We start from the raw sequence: 25,204 nt of genomic DNA, 5'->3' as shown, positions 1-25,204 counted from the left end.
CCCTCTGTCTATATGTTTACCTGTCCTGTCTCCCTCTGTTTCTCTCTTCCTCCCTCTGTCTATATGTTTACCTGTTATGTCCTGTCTCCCTCTGTTTCTCTCTTCCTCCCTCTGTCTATATGTTTACATGTCCTGTCTCCCTCTGTTTCTCTCTTCCCCCCTCTTGTCTATATGTTTACCTGTCCTGTCCTGTCTCCCTCTGTTTCTCTCTTCCTCCCTCTGTCTATATGTTTACCTGTCATGTCCTGTCTCCCTCTGTTTCTCTCTTCCTCCCTCTTGTCTATATGTTTACCTGTCCTGTCTCCCTCTGTTTCTCTCTTCCTCCCTCTGTCTATATATTTACCTGTCCTGTCTCCCTCTGTTTCTCTCTTCCTTCCTCTTGTCTATATGTTTACCTGTTATGTCCTGTCTCCCTCTGTTTCTCTCTTCCTCCCTCTGTCTATATGTTTACCTGTCATGTCCTGTCTCCCTCTGTTTCTCTCTTCCTCCCTCTGTCTATAGGTTTACCTGTCCTGTCCTGTCTCCCTCTGTTTCTCTCTTCCTCCCTCTGTCTATATGTTTACCTGTCCTGTCTCCCTCTGTTTCTCTCTTCCTCCCTCTTGTCTATATGTTTACCTGTCCTGTCTCCCTCTGTTTCTCTCTTCCTCCCTCTGTCTATATATTTACCTGTCCTGTCTCCCTCTGTTTCTCTCTTCCTCCCTCTTGTCTATATGTTTACCTGTCATGTCCTGTCTCCCTCTGTCTATATGTTTACCTGTCCTGTCTCCCTCTGTTTCTCTCTTCCTCCCTCTGTCTATATGTTTACCTGTTATGTCCTGTCTCCCTCTGTTTCTCTCTTCCTCCCTCTGTCTATATGTTTACATGTCCTGTCTCCCTCTGTTTCTCTCTTCCCCCCTCTTGTCTATATGTTTACCTGTCCTGTCCTGTCTCCCTCTGTTTCTCTCTTCCTCCCTCTGTCTATATGTTTACCTGTCCTGTCCTGTCTCCCTCTGTTTCTCTCTTCCTCCATCTGTCTATATGTTTACCTGTCATGTCCTGTCTCCCTCTGTTTCTCTCTTCCTCCCTCTGTCTATATGTTTACCTGTCATGTCCTGTCTCCCTCTGTTTCTCTCTTCCTCCCTCTTGTCTATATGTTTACCTGTCATGTCCTGTCTCCCTCTGTTTCTCTCTTCCTCCCTCTGTCTATATGTTTACCTGTCATGTCCTGTCTCCCTCTGTTTCTCTCTTCCTCCCTCTTGTCTATATGTTTACCTGTCCTGTCTCCCTCTGTTTCTCTCTTCCTCCCTCTGTCTATATATTTACCTGTCCTGTCTCCCTCTGTTTCTCTCTTCCTCCCTCTTGTCTATATGTTTACATGTCATGTCTCCCTCTGTTTCTCTCTTCCTCCCTCTGTCTATATGTTTACCTGTCATGTCCTGTCTCCCTCTGTCTATATGTTTACCTGTCATGTCCTGTCTCCCTCTGTTTCTCTCTTCCTCCCTCTGTCTATATGTTTACATGTCATGTCTCCCTCTGTTTCTCTCTTCCTCCCTCTGTCTATATGTTTACCTGTCATGTCCTGTCTCCCTCTGTCTATATGTTTACCTGTCCTGTCTCCCTCTGTTTCTCTCTTCCTCCCTCTGTCTATATGTTTACATGTCATGTCTCCCTCTGTTTCTCTCTTCCTCCCTCTGTCTATATGTTTACCTGTTATGTCCTGTCTCCCTCTGTTTCTGTCTTCCTCCCTCTGTCTATATGTTTACCTGTCATGTCCTGTCTCCCTCTGTTTCTCTCTTCCTCCCTCTGTCTATACGTTTACCTGTCATGTCCTGTCTCTTAACCCTCTGTTTCTCTCTTCCACAGACATGCAGAGCTCTGAGCATCTCTAACAGGCAGCACTCTGTGGAACCATGGACTGTTCTGAGTCCCAGTCCCAGTCCCAGGGTGACGGCGAGAAAGCTCTGGTGAGTACAAGCCCCACCCCTCCTCTCTTGGGCAGGGAAATGTCACCTCACAACTCGCAGGAGCATCACGTCCCTTTTGTCTGGACTGAGGTCTATTAGCTCTGGGCTTCTTGTCTTGTAAAGCCCAGTTATAAAGCCTTCGTCTTATTCTGCTGCTCATGGTCCTGGATGTCTTCCTCATTGGTGGCTTTGTCTTATGTAATGTCCTTATCAGTGATGATGACAGGGGTGTGTTCAGTTCAGGGCTCTGTGTCTGAATGATGGCCTACGGTGCTCATGTTCTTAGCCTGCTTTGACAGTCCCACACTGAGTCACGCTTTCAGACACTTGTGCCGGACATTAAAGGTCACTTAGCCTCTCACTTTCATGCCTCGTGGGAATGCCAACAGCAGAGAGAGAGGAATATGAAGAGGTGAACGAATGATGAAGACGAAAACCTGGAGAAGATCAAACATGTCTAGTCCTTTCACATACACACCATGTCCACATACACACTACACACCATGTCCACATACACACTACACACCATGTCCACATACACACTACACACCATGTCCACACTACACACCATGTCCACATACACACCATGTCCACATACACACCATGTCCACATACACACCATGTCCACACTACACACCATGTCCACATACACACTACACACCATGTCCACACTACACACCATGTCCACACTACACACCATGTCCACATACACACTACACACCATGTCCACATACACACTACACACCATGTCCACACTACACACCATGTCCACACTACACACCATGTCCACATACACACTACACACCATGTCCACATACACACTACACACCATGTCCACATACACACTACACACCACGTCCACATACACACTACACACCATGTCCACATACACACTACACACCATGTCCACATACACACTACACACCATGTCCACACTACACACCATTTCCACGTACACACTACACACCATGTCCACATACACACTACACACCATGTCCACATACACACCATGTCCACATACACACTACACACCATGGCCACATACACACTACACACCATGTCCACATACACACTATGTCCACGTACACACTACACACCATGTCCACGTACACACTACACACCATGTCCACGTACACACTACACACCATGTCCACGTACACACTACACACCATGTCCACGTACACACTACACACCATGTCCACGTACACACTACACACCATGTCCACGTACACACTACACACCATGTCCACGTACACACTACACACCATGTCCACGTACACACTACACACTATGTCCACATACACACTATGTCCACATACACACTACACACCATGTCCACGTACACACTACACACCATGTCCACGTACACACTACACACCATGTCCACGTACACACTACACACCATGTCCACGTACACACTACACACCATGTCCACGTACACACTACACACCATGTCCACGTACACACTACACACCATGTCCACGTACACACTACACACCATGTCCACGTACACACTACACACCATTTCCATGTACACACTACACACCATGTCCACATACACACCATGTCCACGTACACACTACACACCATGTCCACACTACACACCATTTCCACGTACACACTACACACCATGTCCACATACACACTACACACCATGTCCACATACACACTATGTCCACGTACACACTACACACCATGTCCACGTACACACTACACACCATGTCCACGTACACACTACACACCATGTCCACGTACACACTACACACCATGTCCACGTACACACTACACACCATGTCCACGTACACACTATGTCCACATACACACTATGTCCACGTACACACTACACACCATGTCCACGTACACACTACACACCATGTCCACATACACACTACACACCATGTCCACGTACACACTACACACCATGTCCACGTACACACTACACACCATGTCCACGTACACACTACACACCATGTCCACGTACACACTACACACCATTTCCATGTACACACTACACACCATGTCCACATACACACCATGTCCACGTACACACTACACACCATGTCCACACTACACACCATTTCCACGTACACACTACACACCATGTCCACATACACACTACACACCATGTCCACATACACACCATGTCCACATACACACTACACACCATGTCCACATACACACTACACACCATGTCCACATACACACTACACACCATGTCCACACTACACACCATGTCCACACTACACACCATGTCCACGTACACACTACACACCATGTCCACGTACACACTACACACCATGTCCACGTACACACTACACACCATGTCCACGTACACACTACACACCATGTCCACGTACACACTACACACCATGTCCACGTACACACTACACACCATGTCCACGTACACACTACACACCATGTCCACGTACACACTACACACCATGTCCACGTACACACTACACACCATGTCCACGTACACACTACACACCATGTCCACGTACACACCATGTCCACGTACACACTATGTCCACGTACACACTACACACCATGTCCACGTACACACTACACACCATGTCCACGTACACACTACACACCATGTCCACGTACACACTACACACCATGTCCACGTACACACTACACACCATGTCCACGTACACACTACACACCATGTCCACGTACACACTACACACCATGTCCACGTACACACTACACACCATGTCCACGTACACACTACACACCATGTACACACTACACACCATGTCCACGTACACACTACACACCATGTCCACGTACACACTACACACCATGTCCACGTACACACTACACACCATGTCCACGTACACACTACACACCATGTCCACGTACACACTACACACCATGTCCACGTACACACTACACACCATGTCCACGTACACACCATGTCCACGTACACACTACACACCATGTCCACATACACACTACACACCATGTCCACGTACACACCATGTCCACGTACACACTACACACCATGTCCACGTACACACTACACACCATGTCCACATACACACTACACACCATGTCCATGTACACACTACACACCATGTCCACATACACACCATGTCCACGTACACACTACACACCATGTCCACATACACACCATATCCCCTCCTCCTGCTGCTGTGTGCACTGTGTTCCTTCCCACTCCACAGACACCAACCCCCCCCCCCCCCCTCCCCTGCTGTGTGCACTGTGTACCTTCCCACTCCACAGACACCACCCCCCCCCCCCTCCTCCTGCTGTGTGTACTGTGCAGCCTGCTACAATAAGTGAGTCATTATTAGTGGATGTTGTTAATGGTTCTGTTTACATAAAAGGTCATTTTCATCGACAGATCAGTGATCTGAATTCATTAGATTATTGCTGACTGTTTGAAATGCAGTGTATTGACCTTTAATTGTGCAACAAGGCTTATCTAGAGAGAACGTTTAAAATATCGAGATATATATCGGGAATCGCCCATACATTTAAAAAATATATAATTTTAATGATTTTTAGGCCTTATCGCTCAGCCCTAAGCCTTCTGCTATTGGAGAAGCAGTATCTCAACTTAATCATAATCCTCTTGGCTTTTCTTGCAGCAAGTAACTCCAGATGAGTGCTGTGATGACAGAACAGTCTCTGCTCAGGGGTTTCACACACTGGCATCAGTGGGGTTATACAGTAACAGGACAAAGACCCTGTCTGAGCCTCCCGAGTGGCGCAGCGGTCCAAGGCGCTGGAGGCGTCAATACAGATCCGGGTTCCATCCCGGGCTGTGTTGCAGCCGGCCGCGACCGGGGGACTCATGAGGCGGCACACAATTGGCCCAGCGTCGTCCGGGATAAGGGAGGGTTTGGCCGGCTGGGATGTCCTCGTCCCATCGCGCTCTAGCAACTCCTTGTGGCGGCCGGGCGCCTGCAAGCTGACTTCGGTCGCCAGCTCTCCCCAATCCGTACGGGAGTTGCAGCGATGGGACAAGACTGTAACTACCGAAATTGGGGAGAAAAAGGTGTAAAAAGTACCCCTCCCCCCCCAAAAGACCCTGTCTTCGTCCCAAATGACACCCTATTCCCGATGGTGCAGTACTTTAGACCAGAACCCTATGGGCCAAAGTAGTGCACTATATAGGGAATAGGGTGCCATTTGGGACAGATATCCTTTATATTCCTCTCAGCTAATGAGGGAGCAGGTTAGACTTTAATTGTTGGAATATTTCAGTGTGGGAGTTTCTCTGAATGGTCTCCCGAGACTGTGATGCCGACCAAGTGCCTTCCTACGGTCCACAAATGACGAGCTGCTGTTGTGGCATGACTGCACAAGACTCCCCAGCGGGTTTATTGTGGATGGTGGTTCTTGCTGTTGTTTACTGAAACATGAGGGGGATTAGCAGCAAACACAAAAACAAAGATCAGGGTAGCTGGGATTGTCTCCAACAACAGACTGTCCCAAATGATCTGCACAGTAAGGAACAGTTTATTGAAGGCTTTCAGTGGTCTGAGCTGGAGTCCAGGTTCTGACAGACCACTTCCAGCATCCTCTATTAGGTTGGTTCTCTTAGTCACCTATACTAGACCTGCCTTTGGAAACACACACACACACACACACACACACACACACACACACACACACACACACACACACACACACACACACACACACACACACACACACACACACTCTCCTAATGCAGTAGCAGTAAATTGTGCAGGTTGAGTAATAGAGGTCTTCCCGGGATGGTGAACAGAAGAAAAGGAACGTTTCTTCTTCTCTCTTTGTAACAATGAAAGACAGGGAAGAGTCCATAAGAAAGGCCTCTATTGATGTCTCTTCCCTGGTTGACAACAGGTCTAATTCTACAGTTATATAGGACACAACACAGCCCTAGTTGATTGGTTGACAACAGATCTAATTCTACAGTTATATAGGACACAACGCAGCCCTAATTGATTGGTTGACAACAGGTCTAATTCTACAGTTATATAGGACACAACGCAGCCCTAATTGATTGGTTGACAACAGATCTAATTCTACAGTTATATAGGACACAACGCAGCCCTAATTGATTGGTTGACAACAGATCTAATTCTACAGTTATATAGGACACAACACAGCACTAATTGATTGGTTGACAACAGATCTAATTCTACAGTTATATAGGACACAACGCAGCCCTAATTGATTGGTTGACAACAGATCTAATTCTACAGTTATATAGGACACAACGCAGCCCTAATTGATTGGTTGACAACAGATCTAATTCTACAGTTATATAGGACACAACACAGCCCTAGTTGATTGGTTGACAACAGATCTAATTCTACAGTTATATAGGACACAACGCAGCCCTAGTTGATTGGTTGACAACAGATCTAATTCTACAGTTATATAGGACACAACACAGCCCTAATTGATTGGTTGACAACAGATCTAATTCTACAGTTATATAGGACACAACACAGCACTAATTGATTGGTTGACAACAGATCTAATTCTACAGTTATATAGGACACAACACAGCCCTAATTGATTGGTTGACAACAGATCTAATTCTACAGTTATATAGGACACAACACAGCACTAATTGATTGGTTGACAACAGATCTAATTCTACAGTTATATAGGACACAACGCAGCACTAGTTGATTGAATGTCTCTCAGACTAGGGATGCCTCCCAAATGGTGCCCTGTCCCCTATATAGGGTAGTGCACTAGTTTAGACATGCTCTCTCTGGGCCCAGGTCAAAAGTATGTAGGGAATAAGCCTGGTGTGGGCTGTCTCATGCTCTCCTAAAACATCCTCTGTGAATTAGTCATTCCCCCAGGCTTAGGCCCTTCTTTAGGAGCCGTATATCAATGCCCCCCCCCATATTAGCAGAACATTGAGTTTCCTGTGCGCTTCGTAGCACTAAGATCATTTAAGTCCATTGTAGGCAATGGATGAAAGACCATCTTAGTGACTCCAAGCTTTGGGTGAACAGTTCAGTAGATACCTGTTCCATCACTGCTGAGAGGTAGTCAGTGTTAAGATAACACTGCTGAGAGGTAGTCAGTGTTAAGATAACACTGCTGAGAGGTAGTCACTGGTAAGGTAACACTGCTGAGAGGTAGTCACTGGTAAGGTAACACTGCTGAGAGGTAGTCACTGGTAAGGTAACACTGCTGAGAGGTAGTCACTGGTAAGGTAACACTGCTGAGAGGTAGTCACTGTTAAGATAACACTGCTGAGTGGTAGTCACTGTTAAGATAACACTGCGGAGAGGTAGTCACTGGTAAGGTAACACTGCCGAGAGGTAGTCACTGTTAAGATAACACTGCCGAGAGGTAGTCACTGGTAAGATAACACTGCTGAGAGGTAGTCACTGGTAAGATAACACTGCTGAGAGGTAGTCACTGGTAAGATAACACTGCTGAGAGGTAGTCACTGGTAAGATAACACTGCTGAGAGGTAGTCACTGTTAAGATAACACTGCCGAGAGGTAGTCACTGGTAAGATAACACTGCTGAGAGGTAGTCACTGGTAAGGTAACACTGCTGAGAGGTAGTCACTGGTAAGATAACACTGCTGAGAGGTAGTCACTGTTAAGATAACACTGCTGAGAGGTAGTCACTGGTAAGATGTCACTGGTAAGGTAACACTGCTGAGAGGTAGTCACTGGTAAGATAACACTGCTGAGAGGTAGTCACTGGTAAGATAACACTGCTGAGAGGTAGTCACTGGTAAGGTAACACTGCTGAGAGGTAGTCACTGGTAAGATAACACTGCTGAGAGGTAGTCACTGGTAAGATAACACTGCTGAGAGGTAGTCACTGGTAAGGTAACACTGCTGAGAGGTAGTCACTGGTAAGATAACACTGCTGAGAGGTAGTCACTGGTAAGGTAACACTGCTGAGAGGTAGTCACTGGTAAGGTAACACTGCTGAGAGGTAGTCACTGGTAAGGTAACACTGCTGAGAGGTAGTCACTGGTAAGATAACACTGCTGAGAGGTAGTCACTGGTAAGATAACACTGCTGAGAGGTAGTCACTGGTAAGATAACACTGCTGAGAGGTAGTCACTGGTAAGGTAACACTGCTGAGAGGTAGTCACTGGTAAGGTAACACTGCTGAGAGGTAGTCACTGGTAAGATAACACTGCTGAGAGGTAGTCACTGGTAAGGTAACACTGCTGAGAGGTAGTCACTGGTAAGGTAACACTGCTGAGAGGTAGTCACTGTTAAGATAACACTGCTGAGAGGTAGTCAGTGTTAAGGTAACACTGCTGAGAGGTAGTCAGTGTTAAGATAACACTGCTGAGAGGTAGTCACTGGTAAGGTAACACTGCTGAGAGGTAGTCAGTGTTAAGGTAACACTGCTGAGAGGTAGTCAGTGTTAAGGTAACACTGCTGAGAGGTAGTCAGTGTTAAGGTAACACTGCTGAGAGGTAGTCAGTGTTAAGATAACACTGCTGAGAGGTAGTCACTGGTAAGGTAACACTGCTGAGAGGTAGTCAGTGTTAAGGTAACACTGCTGAGAGGTAGTCAGTGTTAAGGTAACACTGCTGAGAGGTAGTCACTGGTAAGATAACACTGCTGAGAGGTAGTCAGTGTTAAGATAACACTGCTGAGAGGTAGTCAGTGTTAAGGTAACACTGCTGAGAGGTAGTCAGTGTTAAGGGAAGGTACTCACACCAGGCATCCCACAATAACCACTGGTCTGTTTAAGAAGCTGACAGGTTTAGTTTTGTTCCTGTATTTCATGGGAATTTTCACAAGTTTACTGAACTTGAGGTCAGTTCTGGGCGTGTGCTTGTACGCCTTTGTGTGTCAGTACGAGTGATGTGAGGCCTTCTGGTTTGTTTAGGTCTTAACCCTTTACTGGTCGGACAATAGCGTAAATGCCAGTATCCCGTTTCCATGGACCTAGTGCATCAGACAGTCTGGATGTGTCCCATTTAGGGTGCCATTTGGGACGCAGATTCCCTGTCAGTCCATCAACTGTAATTATGATGAAGTTGGTGCTGTGCTGGTCTGCTCTGCTCGACTAATGGAACCTGGGCTCATCTCAGCTGGGCTGGTGGAGTCCTCTAGACTAATGGAATCTTTACTCATCTCAGTTGGGCTGGTGGAGTCCTCTAGACTAATGGAATCTGGACTCATCTCAGCTGGGCTGGTGGAGTCCTCTAGACTAATGGAATCTGGACTCATCTCAGCTGGGCTGGTGGAGTCCTCTAGACTAATGGAATCTTTACTCATCTCAGTTGGGCTGGTGGAGTCCTCTAGACTAATGGAATCTGGACTCATCTCAGCTGGGCTGGTGGAGTCCTCTAGACTAATGGAATCTGGACTCATCTCAGTTGGGCTGGTGGAGTCCTCTAGACTAATGGAATCTGGACTCATCTCAGCTGGGCTGGTGGAGTCCTCTAGACTAATGGAATCTTTACTCATCTCAGTTGGGCTGGTGGAGTCCTCTAGACTAATGGAATCTTTACTCATCTCAGCTGGGCTGGTGGAGTCCTCTAGACTAATGGAATCTGGACTCATCTCAGCTGGGCTGGTGGAGTCCTCTAGACTAATGGAATCTTTACTCATCTCAGTTGGGCTGGTGGAGTCCTCTAGACTAATGGAATCTGGACTCATCTCAGCTGGGCTGGTGGAGTCCTCTAGACTAATGGAATCTGGACTCATCTCAGTTGGGCTGGTGGAGTCCTCTAGACTAATGGAATCTGGACTCATCTCAGCTGGGCTGGTGGAGTCCTCTAGACTAATGGAATCTGGACTCATCTCAGCTGGGCTGGTGGAGTCCTCTAGACTAATGGAATCTGGACTCATCTCAGAGACTTTCAAAAGAGAGATGTCACAGAGCGACAGCCGAGGAACCTGCGAGCATCGATAATCAGTGATAGATGAGAAGGGGTTGCAAGAAGCTTCAGAAGATGCCTGGCGGTGCAAACAACCATTTATTTCAGCAAATGTTTTATGATCTGTCGGTTCTCAGTGCTACCGTTCCATTGGCATTAATCTGGAGCTGGGATTGTGCGCTCAGACCGGTAAAATGTTACGTTCCTAGGAAACTACAAGTGCTGTAAATTATTTCCTTTGTTGTATATGCTACTTTTTCCTTAACAGGATAGTTCACCCATTTTACAAAGTGTTTATCTGGCCATTGTCTCCAAATGCTAACTTTTTAGCATTTGTGGCACAAAACCCAAAGCAAGTAAATTTTTCCAGTATTTGAATGTTTTATTTGAGGTGAACTATCCCTTTATACATGGTAATTTGAAGTCAGGTTCAGCGGAGTTCTCAGCACAGATTTGGTCTTTAACCTATTTAAAGTGGTTAGTATTATACTGTAAATGAGCCTCTGATCACACATTGTGGTGAATATGAAATGTTTGTTTGTCTAGAGTTTAGTAGAGGCAGATCTCTGTTCTTCTGTTGTCTCCTCCCTCAGCAGAGTGTGAGAAACCGGCTAGGTTTTGTGGTGGTACAAATCACTTACTTTCTGCTTAGGCCTAACCCCTCTGCCTGTGTCCCTCTTCACAGGACTCACAACCCTTCTCAACAGGCTAGATTTATACTGTACCAGTATTTTTTTATTTAACCTTTATTTAACTAGGCACGTCAGTTAAGAACACATTCTTATTTACAATGACGGCCTACCCCGGCCAAACCCTAACCCAGACGAAGCTGGACCAATTGTGCACCGCCCTATGGGACTCCCAATCACGGCCGGTTGTGATACAGCCTGGAATTGAACCAGGGTCTGTAGTGACGCCTCTAGCACTGAGACACAGTGCCTTCGACCGCTGCACCACTCAGGAACCCTGAAAGTATCTTTGTGCAGGTGGTGAATGAGATTGCATCGCATGCAGTTTCTTTTCTTCAACAGTGTACCTCACTGATCTAGATTTTTAGGGGTTGGTTGTGGAAATTTAGCTCGCTAGTGTTTTTGCCACCAAATAAATGTTTTGGAATTTATGCAAATGTTTCTGTCTAGCACCAGTCATTATGCTAGAATTTGCCTTATTGATGTAAAATGACATCTCTGGTACTTTTGAGACTGACTGGGTTCTAACCTGGGTCTCCTGTGCACCACAACATTGTGTTAGCCCACTGAGCTGAAGCCACTAGACTACTGAAGGATGCTGGGAGGTCTTCAGGTTGAGACAGTTATGGTCATTGGAACGGCTTTTAAAGCAGATCACTTTTGGACCGTTTATGGCCAGACCCAATCTCTGGATGGCGGGTTTCTAAACCGCTCTCAAAACAACCATGTTTTGCTATGTTTGTCCTTGGACGATACTTGCAGCCCGGTCTCAAAGGTGCAATTACCTTTCCTGAAATACACCTTGTGGAAGCAAACAGCTATATCACCTAGCATTACTTAGCTGGTGTGGAAGGTCAGCAATAAGCCACTGAAGGAGTGCAAACATCTATTGAAGTGGCTGTCATCCCAACCACTTGTCGGACCCCTCTCTCTCACACCTTCTGTTCCTCTCTAGGCACAACCCACGCCAGATACAGGAAGTCATGCAGGCTTGTTGTTTCTATGGATGCATCACAAATGGCACCCTATTCCCTATATAGTGCACTACTTTTGACCAGGGCCCTATGGGATGCAGCCTGTGTCATCATGCCAGCTAGTGTTCAGCCTGGCCCTACGTAGAAAAGTCGGAAAACAAAATGTGTCTAATAATAGCTCAGTTTTCTCCCCATGTGATCACAATTAGATTATGTGGAATGTAGATGGTTTTTTGTCGTATGACGCCCCCTGAAAAAATAAGATGCCTCATTCTGTACCATTGGAGTTTAACCCTGACTTTAAAACAGGGCCTTCAGTGTAACCCCGACTTTAAAACAGGGCCTTCGGTGTAACCCTGACTTTAAAACAGGGCCTTCGGTGTAACCCTGACTTCAATACAGGGCCTTCGGTGTAACCCTGACTTCAATACAGGGCCTTTGGTGTAACCCTGACTTCAATACAGGGCCTTCGGTGTAACCCTGACTTTAAAACAGGGCCTTCGGTGTAACCCTGACTTCAATACAGGGCCTTTGGTGTAACCCTGACTTCAATACAGGGCCTTTGGTGTAACCCTGACTTCAATACAGGGCCTTCGGTGTAACCCTGACTTTAAAACAGGGCCTTCGGTGTAACCCTGACTTTAAAACAGGGCCTTCGGTGTAACCCTGACTTCAATACAGGGCCTTTGGTGTAACCCTGACTTCAATACAGGGCCTTCGGTGTAACCCTGACTTCAATACAGGGCCTTTGGTGTAACCCTGACTTCAATACAGGGCCTTTGGTGTAACCCTGACTTCAATACAGGGCCTTCGGTGTAACCCTGACTTCAATACAGGGCCTTTGGTGTAACCCTGACTTCAATACAGGGCCTTCGGTGTAACCCTGACTTCAATACAGGGCCTTCGGTGTAACCCTGACTTCAATACAGGGCTTTCGGTGTAACCCTGACTTTAAAACAGGGCCTTCAGTGTAACCCTGACTTCAAACCAGGGCTTTCAGTGTAACCCTGACTTCAAACCAGGGCTTTCAGTGTAACCCTGACTTCAGCACAGGGCTTTCGATGTAACCCTGACTTCAACACAGGGCTTTCAGTGTAACCCTGACTTCAACACAGGGCTTTCGATGTAACCCTGACTTCAAAACAGGGCTTTCAGTGTAACCCTGACTTCAAAACAGGGCTTTCAGTGTGGTCTTAAGCCCCTGACACCAGGCCATGTTAGGCCCTCTGTCTATGCTCCAACTATCTGTCTCCTTTCTCCTTGAAATTCCGACCCCCTTTAAAGAATAATAAAATAAAACAGGGCCTTCACCATCCAAGTTCAGCATTTCACCATGGTTGAATCTGTCCACCGTACCTCTACCTGCTGCACCCGCTCCTCCAGAGGCTCCTCTAGACCAGACCAAATTAATGGCCTTTCCTTTAACCCAGTTGGCACTCTTCCAAGTTCACTTATTTTTTGGCTTTTTTAGTTGCCCCATTGATCACTTCATTGCTGGCAAATGAAAATGTATCAGGAGGAGAGCCACACTGTCTTTGTGAAACCACTTAGACATCGTCCCCTCATCGTCCCATCTTAACTTGTTTTCTCTGCTGGGTCTTTGACCCAAGCTGTCAGACTAAATGGGGACTAGAGAATGGCCTGTGGTTTGAGGGGAAAGGTTCTAGCTAAGTAGGTTAATGGTAAAGAGCAACCGAGAAAACGGAAGCATTACTGAGGCTGAAGCGAGGCTGAACACCTAGTTGGGCCGGAATAACATGGTGATGGTCTGAGTCGGTTGTTGTGTCTCCATTGGTCGCTCGCAGGGATGTTGCTTTGGCTATTTGATGGCTGGGGAAATCAGGTGGCCTGCTGGCAGTTATTGGTGCAGAAAGGCTTGGAATGAACAGAGACACATGGTGTCTGAGACAGTGTTGTTTTGATTTTGTGTGTGTGCATGCGTGCCAGCAAAACAACCGACAAAAGGAATACATTAGAGGGAATCAGAATTACTGCGGGAAAACCAAAGGAGCTATTGAGAAAAAGAGAGCTAGCATACACAGGAAGATAAAAGGGGAGAATATACAAGGGGGAGAGAGGGAGGGGTTGTGTGTGTGCAAGAGAGAGCAAATGCTCACCAGGGTAGAGAGGGAGAGGGAGGGACTCGTGCTCTCCAGCACGCTGTCTCTCGTTCCCTCTCCCTCCTACTCTCCAGTGTGTGTGTGTGTGAGAGAGCTCAGTTGTTGGTCGTACCAGGGCTAGTCCTGTCACGCAGCAGCAGCAGCCACGTCACCGCCAGGCAGCCGTCACAAGGTATGCATTTCCTCTCCTCTCTCAGAGCAAAACTAACACGGCCTTTCTGTCAAAGAAACACAAGACAGAACGGTGGGTGGAGGAGGTTGAAGCTTAGCGGAAGCTTTGTGTTGTCTTGGATTGATAAGTCAGTGGGTGTGTTCCTCTGCTTTCTTTGTTTGCAGTTTGTATGCCACATACCGAGAATTGTAGTTCCACTAGTAATGTAATTATTATTTTGCTACTGAACATGGGGAGTTGAGTTGTTCCACTGTATCTGCTTGTTTGTTGATGACTGTGTGGACACTGACTGCCTTCAGATCACAAACTTGGAAGAGTGCTCAGCTAGCCTAGGCATGCTAGTATGTGTACCCTGCTAGCATCTGAAGCTAACAGAGATACTGTCCTGTCATCTGGATAGCACAGCTATGCGCTAACAATGTTATCAGTGTTATCTTGTAGCAACGTTAGCATCACTCTGTTCAGTCCATTTCCTTTGTATGCTGTTGGGGAAATGCTGAATGGGGATGGCTGGGCTGAGAACTGATTGCCAATAAGTTGTGGATTAATCATAGACTGAGCTTCCCTGTGGCTTGTTTACTAGCGAGGGTCATGGAAGCAAGGTAGAAACAGAGAGAGTATTATACCTTACAGAACTATCTATAAGACGAGATACTCCCAGGTACAAAGTATGTGGACCCATCTTATTCCAAAGTCATGGGCGTTAATATGGAGTTGTTCCCCCCTTTGCTGCTACAACAGCCTCCACTCTTCTGGGAAGCCTTTCCACTAGATGTTGGAATATTGCTGCTATAACAGCCTCCACTCTTCTGGGAAGCCTTTCCACTAGATGTTGGAACATTGCTGCAGGGACTTGCTTCCGTTCAGCCAAGAGCATTAGTGAGTTCTGGCGCTGATGTTGGGCGATTAGGTCTGGTTCGCAGTCGGCGGTCCAATTCATCCCAAAGTTGTTCGATGGGGTTGAGTTCAGGGCTCTGTGCAGGCCAGTCAAATTCATTCACACGATCTCGACAAACCGTTTCTGTATGGACCTCGCTTTGTGTACGGGGGCATTGTCATGCTGAAGTAGGAAAGGGCCATCCCCAAACTGTTGCCACACAGAATCGTCTAGAATGTCATTGTATGCTGTAGTGTTAAGATGTCCCTTCACTGGTACTAAGGGGCCTAGCCTGAACCATGAGAAACAGCCCCATACCATTATTCCTCCTCCACCAAACTTAACAATTAGCACTATGCATTTGGGCAGGTAGCGTTCTCCTGGCATCCGCCAAACCCAGATTAGTCCGTCGGACTGCCAGATGGTGAAGCGTGATTCATCACTCCAGAGAACGGGTTTCCACTGCTCCAGCGAGCTTTACACCACTCCAGAGAACGGGTTTCCACTGCTCCAGCGAGCTTTACACCACTCCAGAGAACGGGTTTCCACTGCTCCAGCGAGCTTTACACCACTCCAGAGAACGGGTTTCCACTGTTCCAGCGAGCTTTACACCACTCCAGAGAACGGGTTTCCACTGCTCCAGCGAGCTTTACACCACTCCAGAGAACGGGTTTCCACTGCTCCAGCGAGCTTTACACCACTCCAGCCGACATTTGGCATTGCACATGGTGATCTTAGGCTTGTGTTCAGCTGCTTTGCTATGGAACCCATTTCATGAAGCTCCCGACAAACAGTTATTTTGCTGACGTTGCTTCCAGAGGCAGTTTGGAACTTGGTAGTGAGTGTTGCAACCGAGGACAGACTTTTTTTACTCGCTCCGCGTTTCAGCACTCAGCGGTCCCATTCTGTGAGCTTGTGTGGCCTACCACTTCGAGGCTGAGCTGTTGTTGCTCCTAGACGTTTCCACTTTACAATAACAGAATTTACAGTTTATTGGGGCAGCTCTAGCAGGGCAGACATTTTACGAACTCACTTGTTGGAAAGATGGCATCCTATGGCGATGACACGTTGAAAGTCACTGAGCTCTTCAGTATTAAATTTTTTTATTTAACCTTTATTTAACTAGGCAAGTCAGTTAAGAACAAATTTGTATTTATAGTGACGGCCTACCAATGATGGCCTATCAAAAGGCAAAAGGCCTCTGGGATTAAAATAAATAAGTAAATACAATATAAATATAGGACAAAACACACATCACAACAAGAGAGACAACACTACATAAAGAGAGACCTAAGACAACAACATAGCAAGGCAGCAACACATGACAACACAGTATGGTAGCAACACAACATAGCAACAACATGGTAGCAGCACAACACATGGTACAGACATTATTGGGCACAAAGGGGAAGAAGGTAGTGAAAACAATACATCACACAATGCAGCCACAACAGTATGGGCCATTCTACTGCCAATGTTTGTCTATGGAGATTGCATGGCTGTGTGCTCGATTTTAGACACCTATCAGCAACGGCTGAATTCGGCTGAAATAGCCGAATCCACTAATTGGAAGGGGTGTCCACATATTTTCCAGAACTATCTAGAAGACTATTTAATCTGTGTCAATCAGTTACTTTATAAGGAGTTTATCACCATGAGGAAGTAGTTTTGGGGTCTCCGTTACTCACGAATGCCGTTCATTAGTGCTATCCCAGCAATGGCTGCTGCCAAGACCCAACCGGGAGGGAATTTTGGCTGTGGCTCAGCAGAGACATTGGTTACGTCCAAAATGTCACCCTATTCCCAATATAGTGCCCCTCTTTTGACCGGTATCTATAGGCACTATGTAGGGAATAGGGTGTCATTTAGGATGCTACCATTGAACAGTCTGGGTCTGAGTGTGTGTAATCAGATTGTTAGCATTAGGCCGGTTGCACTGTGTACATTGATTGGGAGCGTGAGGGGATTGGTCAAATTACTCTTCTCTGAGAGTAGGGAGTCTCTGGATTGGGTGACAGCACTGGCAGCGCTTTTACTGACCAGTAGGGTTGTAACGGTGACCTGGCAGAGCTCTTGCTGAGCAGTAGGGCTGTAACGGTGACCTGGCAGAGCTCTTGCTGACCAGTAGGGTTGTAACGGTGACCTGGCAGAGCTCTTGCTGACCAGTAGGGTTGTAACGGTGACCTGGCAGAGCTCTTGCTGACCAGTAGGGTTGTAACGGTGACCTGGCAGAGCTCTTGCTGACCAGTAGGGTTGTAACGGTGACCTGGAAGAGCTCTTGCTGACCAGTAGGGTTGTAACGGTGACCTGGCAGAGCTCTTGCTGACCAGTAGTGTTGTAACGGTGACCTGGCAGAGCTCTTGCTGTCCAGTAGGGTTGTAACGGTGACCTGGCAGAGCTCTTGCTGACCAGTAGGGTTGTAACGGTGACCGGGCAGAGCTCTTGCTGACCAGTAGGGTTGTAACGGTGACCTGGCAGAGCTCTTGCTGACCAGTAGGGTTGTAATGATGACCTGGCAGAGCTCTTGCTGACCAGTAGTGTTGTAATGGTGACCATATAACTGCGGTAGTAAACACAGACCCAAGATAGGGTTATGAAACCATTTTGAAGTCCTACAAAACCGACTAATGTCAAGAGGAAATGTGAACTCTGCTGAAGCTGGATGGGTCGTACTGTAACTGAAAGTCTATATAGCAGTTTAGGACTTTATATTGATTCCTATCTTGTGTTGACTCTGCAAAGCCACATCTGCTTCGTCTATAAGCACTCCTCAACATTCAACTAAAGGGCGTACTATGTGCATGACAGAAACAGCTGGTGAGATGGGGTTTTGGTGTGAGGTTTCCTGTCTGATGTTTCCAGTTACTTCAGGCCTTTTGTTGTGAGTTAACAATCAACCCAATCATCAGAAAGAAACGAGAACCAAGGGGATAGAATCAGGAAGCCTTTGACAGATATCAAGCCATTATCTCAGTTTGTATTAGATATGAGCAGAGCAAGAGCAGAGGAAGCTCAACAGACCAGAGGTGATAACCTGTCAGTGTCCACAACGTCGTAGACACCTTAATCCAGGCCTTGTTCTGTTGTTCACATCCCCTCTGTCATCCCCTCTGTCATCCCCCTGTCATTCCCTCTGTCATCCATGGCTGTTCATCCTCTCTTCAACCTCTCCAGTTCTTCCTCCCTCATCTCTCTCTTATCGCTACAGCCCCTCCCATCACCCTCTACCCCCTGGGTGGAAGTGTCTGCCATCTCCAGACTGTCATTGAGCCTCTCCCTCCGGACCCCCAGCACCGGACCCCCAGCATCGGACCCCCAGCAGAGCTGAAACTCTAGTCTACTCTGGGTCTGAGACGGTCCACCTGAGAGGTTGTTCTCCCTCTTTGAGGTCCTGCCATAGGCCAGGAAATGGCGAGGCTGTCTCACTAGGTGGCGGATTAGGGTGAAGTTGCCCCTAGATGCTGATCTTGGGTCAGTTTTCCATTTTCCACACTCTTGGTTAATGTTAGGATTGAGGAGGTGGAAGCTGATCCAAGATCTGTACCTAGGGGGAACTTCACCTCAGAGCCTCACCAGGCACCCTATGGCGGCGGGTGTTGATCTGAAGACACCACCCTCCGCTCGTCCCTCATAAAAGATGGAACACCGGAGGAGGAACTGACCCCTGTCGCACAGGGAGGGATATTCTATACATTGTCCTCTTGGTCTCCCCTTCCACCTCCCCCAGAGCCTCGGTCGTGACTCGTGTTCATCATACACCATACGGAAGAAAACATACTGAAACAGGGAGGGACTACCTGAACTTCTCCAATAAGAAATGTTCCTTTTCGTTTCCTGTTGCAAACTGTTTTCAAGCATTTTCCGCTGCCTGCCCTAATAAACACAACCCTGGACAAGAGGCCTGACATCTCTAGGTTCATTTCAGATGTAAGAAAAGAGACGTTTGTGGTTTGTTAGCTGGCGTGTACTAGATTAGCCTGGTTTTCCTGGAGCTACTGTGTCTGTTTGTGGGTTTCCTGCTCCACCATGTTGGGCTGACTTCCGTTCCTCCACCGCCTTGTCCCTGTTGCTCTGAGGTCAATGATAACATGCCTCTGTCTGCAATCTGATAAACACTGTTCCAAGCTAGGAATACATCCCAGATAAGTGTCCTCACTATTTGGCCATGCTAGTAAGTACAGTCCCTAACAGTAACTCATAACTCCTGTCCTTGGTAGCATTGGCCATTTAGTGATTGACACCCACAGCCCGTGAAACACGGATAACACCTCTCGGCCGAGGCCCCATGAACTAAATCTGTCACCCTGGGAAGCAGGTCGATGATGCATCACCTCCTCAGCAAGGCGGTTTCAGGCACGTCCCCAATTTCCACTTTGCCAGCCTCCCTCCCTGTTGGCTATAGGCCTTAATATCCAGTTCATCTCGGTCTCCCTCCTCAGAGTAGACGGTGTGGAGCTCTCTGCTCGCCCTCCACGGCTTGTCCCCTGTGTGATCGCTCTCCTCTGGGTTATCAGACGTGTGGAGTGAGATTGTTGCTGACACCTCACCACACACCATCAGTTCTCTCTTACGGCCATGAGCCGTCCCAGGATGCATCTGAAATGGCACCCTGCTCCCTAGAGCCCCATGGCCCCTGGCCATAAGTAGTGCACTACGTGAGGAATAGGGTGCGATTAGAGATGAAGTACTAGTCCCATCAGCTCAGTGCCAACACGTATCTCTCTCTTCATGGCCCTGCCTGGACTTCCTGTCTAGGCCTGCCCCCACAGTCAGGAAGCTCTTCTGAAGGTTTTACGGTGAGCTCCCACTTCTGGACTTTCTCAGTGAGAGATTATTCAAATTCAACAGGAGTTCAATGAGTCAGCGCTTGTCAAGACATTTCAAGTCAACTTTTGTTTAACTTTTTTTATTCCTCACCATTGTGTGAGACATTGAAATGTGATTTGATATAATGATACAGTACCGCCATGTCCAGTCAAAGTCAAACAGATTTTTTTTACTTTGTTCGTTGTTGTGTTTTGTCAATTGTGTTTGTTGACTGGTGCTTGGCTCTGGTGGTGGCTGTGGACAGTATCTTGGCTGGCGTGCTGGGTGTCGGTGACTCTGAGGGCCTCCCTGTCACGCGTATTGAGTGCTTTTATTTATGGGGGCTGTCGGTGCTTTTCTACACCGGCTGTAAATCAGGAGAGCAGCCCTTCCTCCTGCTCAGTGGCCAAGCCAGCCCGAGTCAGACCCTCAAGCCTTCTCTCCCCAGGCTCCAGCCCTCCTCTCCCCAGGCTCCAGCCCTCCTCTCCCCAGGCTCCAGCCCTCCTCTCCCCAGGCTCCAGCCCTCCTCTCCCCAGGCTCCAGCCCTCCTCTCCCCAGGCTCCAGCCCTCCTCTCCCCAGGCTCCAGCCCTCCTCTCCCCAGGCTCCAGCCCTCCTCTCCCCAGGCTCCAGCCCTCCTCTCCCCAGGCTCCAGCCCTCCTCTCCCCAGGCTCCAGCCCTCCTCTCCCCAGGCTCCAGCCCTCCTCTCCCCAGGCTCCAGCCCTCCTCTCCCCAGGCTCCAGCCCTCCTCCACCAACAGGATATCTGTAGTTTCCCATGAAGAGAAACGTCCCTTACATGAATGCTTGCTCTTCCACTGGTTTCTCACTCTAAAGTGCTGCAGAGAAAGATAGGTGTGTGTGCACAAGGGTAGAGAGATCATTGGATAGTGGATGCACTTCAGTATCTCAACCTTTCTAAATCACTATTATCTGGCTTTAGAGTTAGCCTTGACTATATTGACCTCTAACTTTAGAGGTCAGCTTAGCCTTTTAGATGTTCCCTCGCCTTCTAGGCTGAAAACAATCCCTGCCCTTTTGTACCTGCTGACTTAAATGTTTAGTCTGGTCACTGGTGGTGCTGACCAGGCTTGATGTAAATGGTTAGTATGGTGGTGCTGACCAGGCTTGATGTAAATGGTTAGTCTGGTGGTGCTGACCAGGCTTGATGTAAATGGTTAGTCTGGTGGTGCTGACCAGGCTTGATGTAAATGGTTAGTCTGGTGGTGCTGACCAGGCTTGATGTAAATGGTTAGTCTGGTGGTGCTGACCAGGATTGATGTAAATGGTTAGTCTGGTGGTGCTGACCAGGATTGATGTAAATGGTTAGTCTGGTGGTGCTGACCAGGATTGATGTAAATGGTTAGTCTGGTGGTGCTGACCAGGCTTGATGTAAATGGTTAGTCTGGTGGTGCTGACCAGGATTGATGTAAATGGTTATTCTGGTGGTGCTGACCAGGCTTGATGTAAATGGTTAGTCTGGTGGTGCTGACCAGGCTTGATGTAAATGGTTAGTCTGGTGGTGCTGACCAGGATTGATGTAAATGGTTAGTCTGGTGGTGCTGACCAGGATTGATGTAAATGGTTAGTCTGGTGGTGCTGACCAGGCTTGATGTAAATGGTTATTCTGGTGGTGCTGACCAGGCTTGATGTAAATGGTTAGTCTGGTGGTGCTGACCAGGCTTGATGTAAATGGTTAGTCTGGTCACTGGTGGTGCTGACCAGGCTTGATGTAAATGGTTAGTCTGGTCACTGGTGGTGCTGACCAGGATTGATGTAAATGGTTAGTCTGGTGGTGCTGACCAGGATTGATGTAAATGGTTAGTCTGGTGGTGCTGACCAGGATTGATGTAAATGGTTAGTCTGGTGGTGCTGACCAGGCTTGATGTAAATGGTTAGTCTGGTGGTGCTGACCAGGATTGATGTAAATGGTTAGTCTGGTGGTGCTGACCAGGCTTGATGTAAATGGTTAGTCTGGTGGTGCTGACCAGGCTTGATGTAAATGGTTAGTCTGGTGGTGCTGACCAGGCTTGATGTAAATGGTTAGTCTGGTGCTGCTGACCAGGCTTGATGTAAATGGTTAGTCTGGTGGTGCTGACCAGGCTTGATGTAAATGGTTAGTCTGATGATGCTGACCAGGCTTGATGTAAATGGTTAGTCTGGTGGTGCTGACCAGGCTTGATGTAAATGGTTAGTCTGGTGGTGCTGACCAGGCTTGATGTAAATGGTTAGTCTGGTGGTGCTGACCAGGCTTGATGTAAATGGTTAGTCTGGTGGTGCTGACCAGGCTTGATGTAAATGGTTAGTCTGGTGGTGCTGACCAGGCTTGATGTAAATGGTTATTCTGGTGGTGCTGACCAGGCTTGATGTAAATGGTTAGTCTGGTGGTGCTGACCAGGCTTGATGTAAATGGTTAGTCTGGTCACTGGTGGTGCTGACCAGGCTTGATGTAAATGGTTAGTCTGGTCACTGGTGCTGCTGACCAGGCTTGATGTAAATGGTTAGTCTGGTCACTGGTGGTGCTGACCAGGCTTGATGTAAATGGTTAGGCTGGTCACTGGTGGTGCTGACCAGGCTTGATGTAAATGGTTAGGCTGGTCACTGGTGGTGCTGACCAGGCTTGATGTAAATGGTTAGTCTGGTGGTGCTGACCAGGCTTGATGTAAATGGTTAGTCTGGTGGTGCTGACCAGGATTGATGTAAATGGTTAGTCTGGTGGTGCTGACCAGGCTTGATGTAAATGGTTAGTCTGGTGGTGCTGACCAGGCTTGATGTAAATGGTTAGTCTGGTGGTGCTGACCAGGCTTGATGTAAATGGTTAGTCTGGTGGTGCTGACCAGGCTTGATGTAAATGGTTAGTCTGGTGGTGCTGACCAGGATTGATGTAAATGGTTAGTCTGGTGGTGCTGACCAGGATTGATGTAAATGGTTAGTCTGGTCACTGGTGGTGCTGACCAGGCTTGATGTAAATGGTTAGTCTGGTCACTGGTGGTGCTGACCAGGCTTGATGTAAATGGTTAGTCTGGTCACTGGTGGTGCTGACCAGGCTTGATGTAAATGGTTAGTCTGGTCACTGGTGGTGCTGACCAGGCTTGATGTAAATGGTTAGTCTGGTGGTGCTGACCAGGCTTGATATAAATGGTTAGTCTGGTGGTGCTGACCATGATTGATGTAAATGGTTAGTCTGGTGGTGCTGACCAGGCTTGATGTAAATGGTTATTCTGGTGGTGCTGACCAGGCTTGATGTAAATGGTTAGTCTGGTGGTGCTGACCAGGCTTGATGTAAATGGTTAGTCTGGTGGTGCTGACCAGGCTTGATGTAAATGGTTAGTCTGGTGGTGCTGACCAGGCTTGTTGTAAATGGTTAGTCTGGTGGTGCTGACCAGGCTTGATGTAAATGGTTAGTCTGGTGGTGCTGACCAGGCTTGATGTAAATGGTTAGTCTGGTGGTGCTGACCAGGCTTGATGTAAATGGTTAGTCTGGTGGTGCTGACCAGGCTTGATGTAAATGGTTAGTCTGGTGGTGCTGACCAGGCTTGATGTAAATGGTTAGTCTGGTGGTGCTGACCAGGCTTGATGTAAATGGTTAGTCTGGTGGTGCTGACCAGGCTTGATGTAAATGGTTAGTCTGGTGGTGCTGACCAGGATTGATGTAAATGGTTAGTCTGGTGGTGCTGACCAGGCTTGATGTAAATGGTTAGTCTGGTGGTGCTGACCAGGCTTGATGTAAATGGTTAGTCTGGTGGTGCTGACCAGGCTCCAATGCCTCTCCTGCCTTACTGCGGCGCCAGAGTGTTGACTTTGCAGTCGTGTGGATCGCTGACCCGTGTGGATCCATTTGTCTAATGTTTGACGGAGAAGCTTCTTGAGTGTTTTTTCACGAGGCTGACCGCGGCAGTCTGGAAAGCACATGAACCTGCTGAGGGAGGGGTTTTGACGAGCGTTTAACTAGCGACCACAGGCACAGTCTGTCTGCTTTGTTTGGCATTCTGAGGTCGTTACCACAGCTCTAAATGTCCTGTTAGACCACATACACAGGGTACAGAATGGTCCTGGGAGGTGTTCAGGAGCCGTATGTATCAAGCTTCTTACAGTAGAAGAGCTGATCCAGGATCAGGTGCCTCCTGTCTACTGAGCGCAAACTTGAACGTTGTGAAAATTCTATGCAACTTCCGGCGCACGTTTACTGTGAACACTGAGGCTGTTCCTGCTTTAAGTTACAGTTTTACTGTGAACACTGAGGCTGTACCCGCTTTAAGTTACAGTTTTACTGTGAACACTGAGGCTGTTCCTGCTTTAAGTTACAGTTTTACTGTGAACACTGAGGCTGTTCCTGCTTTAAGTTACAGTTTTACTGTGAACACTGAGGCTGTTCCTTCTTTAAGTTAGTTTTACTGTGAACACTGAGGCTGTACCCGCTTTAAGTTACAGTTTTACTGTGAACACTGAGGCTGTACCCGCTTTAAGTTACAGTTTTACTGTGAACACTGAGGCTGTTCCTGCTTTAAGTTACAGTTTTACTGTGAACACTGAGGCTGTTCCTGCTTTAAGTTACAGTTTTACTGTGAACACTGAGGCTGTTCCTGCTTTAAGTTACAGTTTTACTGTGAACACTGAGGCTGTTCCTTCTTTAAGTTACAGTTTTACTGTGAACACTGAGGCTGTTCCTTCTTTAAGTTACAGTTTTACTGTGAACACTGAGGCTGTACCCGCTTTAAGTTACAGTTTTACTGTGAACACTGAGGCTGTACCCGCTTTAAGTTACAGTTTTA

The 25,204-nt window shown here is 47.5% G+C and overlaps 1 long non-coding RNA gene across 1 annotated transcript in view; it reads left to right on the top strand.

The window, feature by feature from the left end:
* Positions 1-25,204, top strand: part of LOC120050136 — an 81,252-nt gene that overhangs the window by 32,372 nt on the left and 23,676 nt on the right. The window contains exon 3 of the long non-coding RNA XR_005477164.1: positions 1,843-1,943. This is a non-coding gene — a long non-coding RNA (uncharacterized LOC120050136). The remainder of the gene's footprint in view (positions 1-1,842; positions 1,944-25,204) is intronic.

Source organism: Salvelinus namaycush, chromosome 6 (genome assembly GCF_016432855.1).
Source record: "Salvelinus namaycush isolate Seneca chromosome 6, SaNama_1.0, whole genome shotgun sequence".
NCBI classification, from domain to species: domain Eukaryota; kingdom Metazoa; phylum Chordata; class Actinopteri; order Salmoniformes; family Salmonidae; genus Salvelinus; species Salvelinus namaycush.
Note: the sequence above shows the minus strand (reverse complement) of the source record. Positions and strands in the feature narration are given on the sequence as shown.